The sequence below is a fragment of the Ovis aries genome, chromosome 4 (genome assembly GCF_016772045.2).
Source record: "Ovis aries strain OAR_USU_Benz2616 breed Rambouillet chromosome 4, ARS-UI_Ramb_v3.0, whole genome shotgun sequence".
Taxonomy (NCBI): domain Eukaryota; kingdom Metazoa; phylum Chordata; class Mammalia; order Artiodactyla; family Bovidae; genus Ovis; species Ovis aries.
Genome location: NC_056057.1, coordinates 426,065 through 438,144, shown reverse-complemented (window position 1 = coordinate 438,144; position 12,080 = coordinate 426,065). Strand labels below are relative to the sequence as shown.

Sequence of the window (12,080 nt, the reverse complement as noted above, 5' to 3'; positions counted from 1 at the left end):
GGCTCATGAGAATAGATAGAATTCCTGGGACTGAGTGAGCACTAGTCACAGGTTCCTGTAGTCTTTTCAGGTGGTTTCTCCCTGGTCTTAGGTGGTTTCTCCCAGATGGGCGCTGTTCGTTCCTCTGCTGAATGCCAAGCGGCTCCTCCTCAAATCTCCAGGGTCCTTTTCCTCTCTGTTCCACTCTCTCCTCTCCGCGGTTCTGATCTGTGATCTCTGCCCACTTTGGTTTCACCAGACTCTCAGCTTCATCACCTCCTGTCAGGGGGTCTGGTTGACTCAGCTTCCATTCCTTCTCTCCGTGTCAGGGCCTAGAAATTCTGTCCAGGCAGTGAGCTGGGGCGTTCCTTAGGCTAATCTCCTGTGTTTCCAGGATCATTGTCTTTCATTCCCTGAAGTCCTTTGTCATGAAAATCATTGTTTAATGTGTTTTGTGGTGTCGTTTTTGCTTGCTCCACTCAGGAAGGTAAATCTGTAGCTGTTCACTCTGTCTTGGTTAAAAACATTTGGCAGCTGGAGACTGTCCACGGGGTTGTTCCTCCTACTCTAGTTACAATTTCCTGCTCATCCTTCATTTCTCAGTGTGACATCTCTTCCCCAGGGAAATCTTTCCTGGACCCAATCTATGTCAAGTTCTGTTATGTGATTATAGAACTCTCTTTTCTTAAAGTATCCTTCTGAGTTCATAATTATTTTATTTATCTTTCTGTTCTACTATACTTCAAGCTAAACAAGAGCCAGGGGAGTCTGTTTTAATTGCCGAGCTTAGAATAATGTCTTCCACATTATAGACACTTAATATTGTTCAATGCCTGGATACGTGAATGTGAAAGGCACAGTCCTTTATACTCAAAAATTACTCACGTAATTTTTTTGTTTGTTTTTATCTTTTTTCTTTATCATGCAGATTCTGTTAGCTTGTTGAAAATCTGGGATACAATTCTTGCATATGAAAGATTCACTTCAGTTCAGTTCAGTCGCTCAGACATGTCCGACTCTTTGGGACCCCATGAATCGCAGCACTCCAGGCCTCCCTGTCCATTACCAACTCCCGGAGTTCACTCAGATTCATGTCAATTGAGTCAGTGATGCCACCCAGCCATCTCATCCTCTGTCGCCTCTTTCTCCTCCTGCCCCCAATCCCTCCCAGCATCAGAGTCTTTTCCAAAGAGTCAACTCTTCGAATGAGGTGGCCAAAGTACTGGAATTTCAGCTTTAGCATCATCCCTTACGAAGAAATGCCAGGGCTGATCTCCTTCAGAATGGACTGGTTGGATCTCCTTGCAGTCCAAGGGACTCTCAAGAGTCTTCTCCAACACCACAGTTCAAAAGCATCAATTCTTCGGCGCTCAGCCTTCTTCACAGTCCAACTCTCACATTCATACATGACTACTGGAAAAACCATAAGTGAAGTAAGTGAAGTCACTCAGTCGTGTCTGACTCTTTGCAACCCCATGGACTGTAGCTTACTAGGCTCCTCTGTCCATGGGATTTTCCAGGCAATAGTACTGGAGTGGATTGCCATTTCCTTCTCCAGCAGATCTTCCCTACCCAGGGATCGAACCCAGGTCTCCTACATTGTAGACAGACTCTTTACCATCTGAACCACTGGGGAAGTCCTGGAAAAACCATAGCCTTGACTAGATGGATCTTCATCAGCAAAGTAATGTCTCTGCTTTTCAATATGCTATCTAGGTTGGTCATAACTTTTCTTCCAAGGAGTAAGCATCTTTTAATTTCATGGCTGCAATCACCATCTGCAGTGATTTTGGAGCCTCAAAAAATAAAGTCTGACACTGTTTCCACTGTTTCCTCATCTATTTCCCATGAAGTGATGGGACCAGATGCCATGATCTTCTTTTTCTGAATGTTGAGCTTTAAGCCAACTTTTTCACTTTCCTCTTTCACTTTCATCAAGAGGCTTTTTAGCTCCTCTTCACTTTCTGCCATAAGGGTGGTGTCATCTGCATATCTGAGGTTATTGATATTTCTCCCTCCAATCTTGATTCCAGCTTGTGTTTCTTCCAGTCTAGCATTTCTCATGATGTAATCTGCATAGAAGTTAAATAAGTAGGGTGGCAATATACAGCCTTGGCGTACTCCTTTTCCTATTTGGAACCAGTCTGTTGTTCCATGTCCAGTTTTAACTGTTGCTTCCTGACCTGCATACAGATTTCTCAAGAGGCAGGTCAGGTGGTCTGTATTCCCATCTCTTTCAGAATCTTCCACAGTTTATTGTGATCCACACAGTCAAAGGCTTTGGCATAGTCAATAAAGCAGAAATAGATGTTTTTCTGGAACTCTTTTGTTTTTTTGATGATCCAGTGGATTTTGGCAATTTGATCTCTGGTTCCTCTGCCTTTTCTAAAACCAGCTTGAACATCAGGGAGTTCATGGTTCATGTATTGCTGAAGCCTGGCTTGGAGAATTTTGAACATTACTTTACTAGCATGTGAGATAAGTGCAATTGTGCGGTAGTTTGAGCAACCTAGATAGCATATTGAAAAGCAGAGACATTACTTTGCCAATAAAGGTCTGTCTAGTCAAAGCTTTGGTTTTTCCAGTGGTCATGTATGGATGTGAGAGTTGGACTGTGAGGAAAGCTGAGTGCTGAACAATTGATGCTTTTGAACTGTGGTGTTGGAGAAGACTCTTGAAAGTCCCTTGGACTGCAATGAGATCCAACCAGTCCATTCTGAAGCCCGGGATGTTCTTTGGAAGGAATGATGCTAAAGCTGAACTCCAGTTCTTTGGTCACCTCATGTGAAGAGTTGACTCATCGGAAAAGACTCTAATGCTGGGAGGGATTGAGGGCAGGAGGAGAAGGGGACGAGGGAGGATGAGATGGCTGGATGGCATCACCGACTCGAAGGACGGGAGTCTGAGTGAACTCCAGGAGTTGGTAATGGACAGAGGACCCTGACATGCTGCAATTCATGGGATTGCAAAGAGTCGGACATGACTGAGTGACTGAACTGTTCTGAATATTGAACAGGACCTTAAACGGCCAAAAAGACTCTGACAAAGATGAACACACCTAGAGGCATCTTCCTCTTCGACTTCAAAGTACATCAAGGAGCTGTAGTAACCATCCCAGTGAGGAACTGGCAGTAACACAGACACATGGACTCCAGGAAAGAATAGAGCCCAGGGATGAAGCCTCATGTATGTGGTCAGTTCATGAAAATCAAACCAGGAGCGAGCGAAGAGGAAATGGCAGTCTTCTCAAGAAACAGTGACAGGAAAACTGGTCACCTACATGGAAGAACATCAGTGAAGGTCATCCTCTAGATCATCTAACCAAAATCGAACTGAAAACCTGCCACTTTGCACATGTATGAAAGATTAGTGGGACTTAAAAAAGAGCCACTGTGAACTGCTTAGCAGAAAGATTAAAAAAGTGAAAAGTAAGGTTCGTGGGCTACAGAAAGAGCTGTTAGAAACCAAAGAAGTGAAATCACAGTTAGAACATCAGAAAGTGGAGTGGGAACGAGAGCTCAGCAGCTTGAGGTACTATACATCTCGCTTTTAAAGAAATATTTGAACTATTGTTTCCTTTAATACTGCAGAGATGTAGACGTGTTATAAGGACTAGCTTATCCTCTAGGATTTTACAGAGGAGAAAGTGTTACTAGTATTGTGGAGTGTGAAATTCTTGGAAATAATATAGCAGGTTCTCAACAGTGAATGCTTCTAATAACTTAATGTGTGTTTTTCCTAATCATCATTTTCATGATCATATAGAAGTCCACCATAATGGAAACCTTATTAATTATTTAGCACATTGACTTTTGATTGTTTTTCACTTTCTGTATTATATGTAATACTACAAGAAATGTTTTTTTCTATAAATTCATTTCTACCTTTCTAATTATTTTGAATACGTTTTCTTTAATAATATTGTATTATTTGGTCAAAGTATGAGAACTTAAAAGAGGTCTGTGATCTATATTTCTAAACTATTCTTTAAGAAGTTTATATTACTTTACATTCCCATGCACAGATGTATACAGTAGTCATTTTTCTCAAGACAGAAAAAAAAAAAGGGATGGAGTTTTATTCTTAACCCTCTGCATGAAAACTGTGAAATTATTAAGTGTTTTTCATTATATTTTCCCCCATTTTACTGTTTTAAACATTATGTAGAGGGAATGAAAGTTATTGTAGCAATGAATAATCTCATGATTTTCTAAGAAAAGCTGTATAAATTTTGCAGGTTCAGCTTAAAGGAAGAAGAGCAGAGAAGAAATGCTGATATGTTGTATGAAAAAATTAGGGATCAGTGCTGCAATTCATGGGGTCACCATGCCCCGTTATCTAGAAGCCCGAGTCCTGACGGCCCTGAGGAGACAAAGCTCCCGCCAGCTGGTCACTGAGCCCAGTCTGAAGGCAAAGCGTCCTATGCCCGCGGGTCAGAGGGGGTTTGGGGCCCCCTGCGGGCCGCCAGAGAAGAGCAGGCAGCCCCGTGCTCACAGACCTCAGAGGGCTCACCCAGAAGCAACTCTACTGTGAGCACTCAGACTGGAGGCCCAAAATGAAATGGAGCAGAATAGCTCCATGACCCTCCTCAAAACATGGCTAAGGAACAATCAGAGCCTGTGTGCAATGCAGCCATAAAAAGGAACACATTTGAGTCAGTTCTAATGAAGGGGATGAACCTAGAGCATATTAAACAGGGAAGTCAGTCAGAAAGAGAAAAACATGGAATCTAGAAGGATAGGTCTGACGAATCTGTTCACATAGCAGCAACGGAGATGCAGACATAGAGAACAGACTTACAGACAAGGGTGGGGAAAAGAGGGAGAGGGTGAGATGAATGGAGAAAGCAGCATGGATACATGTATACTGACATTTGTAAATAGACAACCAGTGGGAATTTGCTGTATGACTCAGGTAACTCAAACTATGGAAAACAGTGTGGAGATTCCTTAAAAAACTGGAAATAGAACTGCCTTATGACCCAGCAATCCCACTGCTGGGCATACACACCGAGGAAACCAGAATTGAAAGAGACACGTGTACCCCAGTGTTCATCGCAGCACTGTTTATAATAGCCAGGACCTGGAAGCAACCTAGATGTCCATCAGCAGATGAATGGATAAGAAAGCTGTGGTACATATACACAATGGAGTATTACTCAGCCATGAAAAGAATACATTTGAATCAGTTCTAATGAGGTGGCTGAAACTGGAGCCGATTATACAGAGTGAAGTCAGCCAGAAAGAAAAACACCAATACAGTATAGTAACACATATATATGGAATTTAGAAAGATGGTAACAATAACCCACTATGCAAGACAGCAAAAGAAACACAGATGTATAGGACAGTCTTTTGGACTCTGTGGGAGAGGGAGAGGGTGGGATTGTTTGGGAGAATGGCATTGGGGTCGCAAAGAGTTGCACAGGACTGAGCAACTGAACTGAACTAAAGAGGAAGACCAATATAGTAAAGAAGTTGAAATGAAACAGCAACTTGAACTCACTCTCAGAGCACTGGAAATGGACCTGAAGACTGTGAGAAATTATCTGAATCAGGTAGAGCAATCTTTGGTGAAATTTTCAAATTTCTGACACTATGTCATCAATATTATGTATAGTATCCCTTTAATTTAATATGTATTTTTAGGTTTAGAACAGAATTGTTATCTGAAGAATGAACTGTGACATTTAGAGCTTAATTTTTTAATTTTTTGCCATTCTTGGCTTCTCATAGATGGTCTGTGTATGTTTTCTGAGTGGAGGAATGGGCATAAATCAAGCTTAATCATTAACATAATGGTTGGCATTTTTGATAAATTAGACAAAGTAATATTCTTAATTCCAATCCATGTATTAATTTTGGCCTTTTTTATGTTAAAATACAAGCTAACTTGCTTTGACACTGTGAAGAAACTAGTTAAGTGCTTTGTAAAGAAGTTTTCCTTCACAATACTATGTCTGCCTATGTTTTTGCTCTGTGATAAATTTATCATGCATTTAAATTAAGATCTGAGTTACTCATCTGGGAATCCTTGTGCTTAAAAAGGCTACTTCCTTTAAACAGTTTTTTTTTTTCATTTTAGATTCTTCTCCTAAGCTTTTAACTTTTTTTTTTTAAATGGTATAGGCCCAAAACTTCATATAATGTCTCTCCAGGTTATAGAAGAGTGAAATGACACTCAGAATCAGCTTTCTCTAGAATGGAATGCCAGAATGTTACAGGATGGAATTCTGGCCAATAACCTTGCCAATATATATCTATATATATATCTATATATCTATATCTATATCTATATAGATATAGAAATGGCTAAGAAGGAAATGAACTGAGGTATTTTCTATAGTCATTTTCAAATATGTGTATATGTCTCTGTGTATGTATATATTTTAGAAACCAACACTATACATCATAGAAAGTGTAGAGTATTTTGAAAGCCTATACATCTATATTTTGAGGAGGGAAACATTTTCCATTTGTTGGATAAAGTAATATTTGTAATTCAAATCCGTTTGTCTGCTGCAGATAGGTAGTGACACACAATGGCCTCATCCAAGGAGAGGCTTTTAATATTTTCCATAGGAATTGATCTCAAAGTTTTTGCAACTATCTTGGAAGAGCCAGCACCCTGATTGTGGTTTAGGCAAGGAAGAGCATGTGTGGTCCACCATCGACTGCACTACCCGACCAAGTCCCTCTGCCTTGGAGTGAACATGTCAGTCACTCCACGCACGACAACATCTTCAGTGTCTAAATCAGAGTCCGTTCTTGGCTTCACTGTCATTTCTTTAACCAATACCCTATCAACGACCTTTTCACATCATTTACAGGTTTTCAATTTGTAAAAACTGTGCCATCAGTTGTTAAACCACTTTTGAACACCTTAAAAAGTTGTTTCTATAGAACAAACTTATAAAAGTCCCCCCTCCCCCTCTAAAGAAAACACACTTTGCTACTGACAGTAGATATTCTGGTTGTTGGTAGTGATGTCATTTCCTCGAAAGATCACTAGATTAGTTTATCACTTCCCTGATGGCGAGGAGGAATCTATAGGCAGTTCTGAGACCACATTTTGGATGTCATTCTTCTACTTGTGAGAAGATGATCACTCTGCTCTGTGTGTCCTGTTTCAGTACAGGGAATTTTGAAAACAGTGATAGACATGCCATAATATATATTAGTGATGATTATTGTGTTTTTCATTGTATTTCCCCCATGTTGCTATTTTAAACATTATGAAGAGATAATGAAAGTTATTGCTGTAGCAAATAATCTCATGATATTTTAAGAGGAGCTTTCTACATTTTACCTTATTTACCATTAGTGTGTGTACCATGAGTGAAATAAGAGGCTTACTTTGTATGTTTGTACTAAAGAAGTAACTGTGGTTTGATGTAAGAGGACAACTAGAGTCAGAAAACCTGGTGAAAAGCCTGCAGCTTATTTATATTTTTAACTTCTTCCTTTCCAGAATTATAGCTAATGAGCTAATTGATGTTTGCAGAAGTGCTTATTACAGTTATCAGTAGGGATAATTCTTCTAATTGACTGCAAAAATGTTAGAAAGATAGCATAGTCTCAGAAAAGTTTTTTTTTTAAATGAAATTTAGTCTATTTAAATATATAGAGAGCTAAGCTGTTACTGTGAGGTAGCTGTATAGGTTAGTTATCAGATGCAGTGTTTTTAAAGCTAGTAAGTAGTGCTCTTCATTGAATTATAGTTGATTTACAGCATTGTGTTGTTTCAGGTATTCAGCACAGTGGTTCAGCTATATATGTATATGTACATAGACATATGTATACATATGTATGTGTGTATATATATGTGTATGTATATATATGTATATATATATGTGTGTGTGTGTGTGTGTGTGTGTGTATATATATATATATATATATATATATATATATATATATAGGGCTTCCCTGCTGGCTCATACTGTAAAGAATCTGCATGCGATACAGGAGACCTGGGTTTGATCCTTGGGTTGGGAAGGTCCTCTGGAGAAGGAAATGACTACCCACTCCAGTATTCTTGCCTGGAGAACGCCATGGGCAGAGGAGTCTGATGGGCTACAGTCCATGGGGGTTAAAAAGAGTCAGACATGACTGAGTGACTAACACACATGCACACTAACACAAACACACACATATTCCTTTTCAGATTTTCTTGTAGAATATTAAGTGTAGTTCCTTATGTTGATCCTTTTTGGTTATTTTATATGTCAGTTCAGTTTCAGTTGAGTCGTGTCTGACTCTTTGCGACCCCATGGACTGCAGCACACCAGGCCTCCCTGTCCATCACCAACTCCCGGAGTTGACTCAAACCATGTCCACTGAGTTGGTGATACCATTCCAACCATCTCATCCTCTGTCGTCCCCTTCTCCTCCCACCTTCAGTCTTTCCCAGCTTCAGAGACTTTTCAAATAAGTCAGTTCTTCCCATCAGGTGGCCAAAGTATTGGAGTTTCGGATTTACTATCAGTCTTTCCAATGAACATTCAGAACTGATTTCCTTTAAGATGGACTTGTTGGATCTCCTTGCAGTCCAAGGGACTCTCAAGAGTCTTCTCCAACACTATAGTTAGAAAGTATCAATTCATATGTTTCATATATACTGGTGTGTATATGTTAATCCCAACATCCTAATTTCTCCCTTCCTGTACCTCCCTTTCACCTAGAGTGACCATAAGTTTGTTTTCTGTGTCTGTGAAGCTCTTTCTGTTTTGCAAATAAGTTCATTTTTAGATTCCACATGTAAGCAGTATGATATAATACTTGTCTTTTTCTGACTTACTTCACTTAGTGTGATAATGTCTAGGTCCAACATCCCTGTTGCTACAAATAGCACTTCATTTTTATATGGTATATTAGTATTCCATTTGTACAAATATACCACAGCAGATGCAATTTTTAAGTGTAGTCAGGTCTATACGTCTTTTGTTTAAGCCTTCCCAAGTTCATTGTAATTCAAAAAAAGCCTTTCCAGTTTTGAGCTTCTTGAAAAGTCTCTTGGGGTTTCTTTTTTACCTTCACGGATTCATTGTCTTCAATTAAATTTTTTAACTTTTGGGTATTTGTGCATGTATAAAGTCTGAGTTTGATGCTTATTTTTTCCATTTGGAGACACACTTTGTGTAGTCTTTTCATTGTATAAACATAGAAGTTAGTTTTTCATTTGAGAGAAAATCATGAAATGTCACTTTCAGTTCAGCTCAGTTGCTCAGTCGTGTCCAACTCTTGGCGACCCCATGAATCACAGCATGCCAGGCCTCCCTGTCCATCACCAACTCCCGGAGTTCACTCAGACTCACATCCATTGAGTCAGTGATACCACCCAGCCATCTCATCCTCGGTCGTCCCCTGTTCCTTCTGCCCCCAATCCCTGCCAGCATCAAAGTCTTTTCCAATGAGTTAACTCTTCGCATGAGGTGGCCAAAGTACTGGAATTTCAGCACTAGCATCGTTCCTTCCAAAGAAATCCCAGGGCTGATCTCCTTCAGAATGGACTGGTTGGCTCTCCTTGCAGTCCAAGGGACTCTCAAGAGTCTTCTCCAACACCACAGTTCAAAAGAACCAATTATTCGGCACTCAGTCTTCTTCACAGTCCAACTCTCATATCCATACATGACCACAGGAAAAACCATAGCCTTGGCTAGGAGGACCTTCATCGGCAAAGTAATGTCTCTGTTTTTGAATATGCTATCTAGGTTGGTCATAACTTTTCTTCCAAGGAGTAAGCATCTATTAATTTCATGGCTGCAGTCACCATCTGCAGCAATTTTGGAGCCCCCCAAAAATAAAGTCTGACACTGTTTCCACTGTTTCCCCATCTATTTCCCATGAAATGATGGGACTGGATGCCATGATCTTCGTTTTCTGAATGTTGAGCTTTAAGCCAACTTTTTCACTCTCCTCTTTCACTTTCATCAAGCGGCTTTTTAGTTCCTCTTCACTTTCTGCCATAAGAGTGGTGTCATCTGCATATTTGAAGTTATTGATATTTCTCCCAGCAATCTTGATTCCAGCTTGTGTTTCTTCCAGTCCAGGGTTTCCCATGATGGATTCTGCATAAAAGTTAAATAAGTAGGGTGACAATATACAGCCATGACATACTCCTTTTCTTATTTGGAACCAGTCTGTTGTTCCATGTCCAGTTCTAACTGTTGCTTCCTGACCTGCATACAGATTTCTCAAGAGGCAGGTCAGGTGGTCTGATATTCCCATCTCTCTCAGAATTTTCCACGGTTTATTGTGATCCACACAGTCAAAAGCTTTGGCATAGTAAATAAAGCAGAAATAGATATTTTTTCTGGAAATCTCTTGCCTTTTCCATGATCCAGCGGATGTTGGCAATTTGATCTCTGGTTCCTCTGACTTTTCTGAAACCCGCTTGAACATCAGGAAGTTCACGGTTCACTTATTGCTGAAGCCTGGCTTGGAGAATTTTGAGTGTTAGTTTACTAGCATGTGAGATGAGTGCAATTGTGTGGTGGGGTTTAAGCATTCTTTGGCATTTCCTTTCTTTGGAATCGGAATGAAAACTGACCTTTTCTAGTCCTATGGCCACTCTGAGTTTTCCAACTTTGCTAGCATATTGAGTGCAGCACTTTCACAGCATCATCTTTCAGGATTTGAAATAGCTCCACTGGAATTCCATCACTTCTTTATTGAGTACTAATTATTTTTTTTAATTTTAATTTTTACTTTATTTTACTTTACAATACTGTATTGGTTTTGCCATACATTGACATAAATCCACCATGGGTGTACATGCGTTCCCAAACATGAACCCCCCTCCCACCTCCCTTCCCATAACATCTCTCTGGGTCATCACCGTGCACCAGCCCCAAGCATGCTGTATCCTGCATCGGACATAGACTGGCGATTTGATTCTTACATGATAGTATACATGTTACAATGCCATTCTCCCAAATCATCCCACCCTCTCCCTCTCCCTCTGAGTCCAAAAGTCAATAATACACATCTGTGTCTTTTTTGCTGTCTTGCATACAGGGTCATCATTGCCATCTTTCTAAATTCCATATATATGTGTTAGTATACTGTATTGGTGTTTTTCTTTCTGGCTGACTTCACTCTGTATAATCGGCTCCAGTTTCATCCATCTCATCAGAACTGATTCAAATGTATTATTTTTAATGGCTGAGTAATACTCCATTGTGTATATGTACCACAGCTTTCTTATCCATTCATCTGCTGATGGACATCTAGGTTGTTTCCATGTCCTGGCTATTATAAACAGTGCTGCAATGAACATTGGGGTACATGTGTCTCTTTCAATTCTGGTTTCCTCGGTGTGTATGCCAAGCAGTGGGATTGCTGGGTCATAAGGTAGTTCTATTTGCAATTTTTTAAAGGAATCTCAACACTGTTCTCCAAAGTGGCTGTACTAGTTTGCATTCCCACCAACAGTGTAAGAGGGTTCCCTTTTCTCCACACCTTCTCCAGCATATATTGCCTGCAGACTTTTTTTTATTTAGTTTTTTATTTTTTAAATTTTAAAATCTTTAAATCTTACATGCATTCCCAAACATGAACTCCCCTCCCACCTCCCTCCCCATAACATCTTTCTGGGTCATCCCCATGCACCAGCCCCAAGCATGCTGCATCCTGCGTCAGACATAGACTGGGGATTCAATTCACATGATAGTATACATGTTAGAATGTCATTCTCCCAAATCATCCCACCCTCTCCCTCTCCCTCTGAGTCCAAAAGTCCGTTATACACATCTGTGTCTCTTTCCCTCTCTTGCATACAGGGTCGTCATTGCCATCTTCCTAAATTCCATATATATGTGTTAGTATACTGTATTGGTGTTTTTCTTTCTGGCTTACTTCACTCTGTATAATCGGCTCCAGTTTCATCCATCTCATCAGAACTGATTCAAATGAATTCTTTTTAACGGCTGAGTAATACTCCATTGTGTATATGTACCACAGCTTTCTTATCCATTCATCTGCTGATGGACATCTAGGTTGTTTCCATGTCCTGGCTATTATAAACAGTGCTGCGATGAACATTGGGGTACATGTGTCTCTTTCAATTCTGGTTTCCTCGGTGTGTATGCCCAGCAGTGGGAT

The 12,080-nt window shown here is 40.1% G+C and overlaps 1 pseudogene; it reads left to right on the top strand.

Moving 5' to 3' along the window:
* Window positions 1-12,080, top strand: part of LOC121819488 (ankyrin repeat domain-containing protein 26-like) — an 81,740-nt pseudogene that overhangs the window by 34,364 nt on the left and 35,296 nt on the right.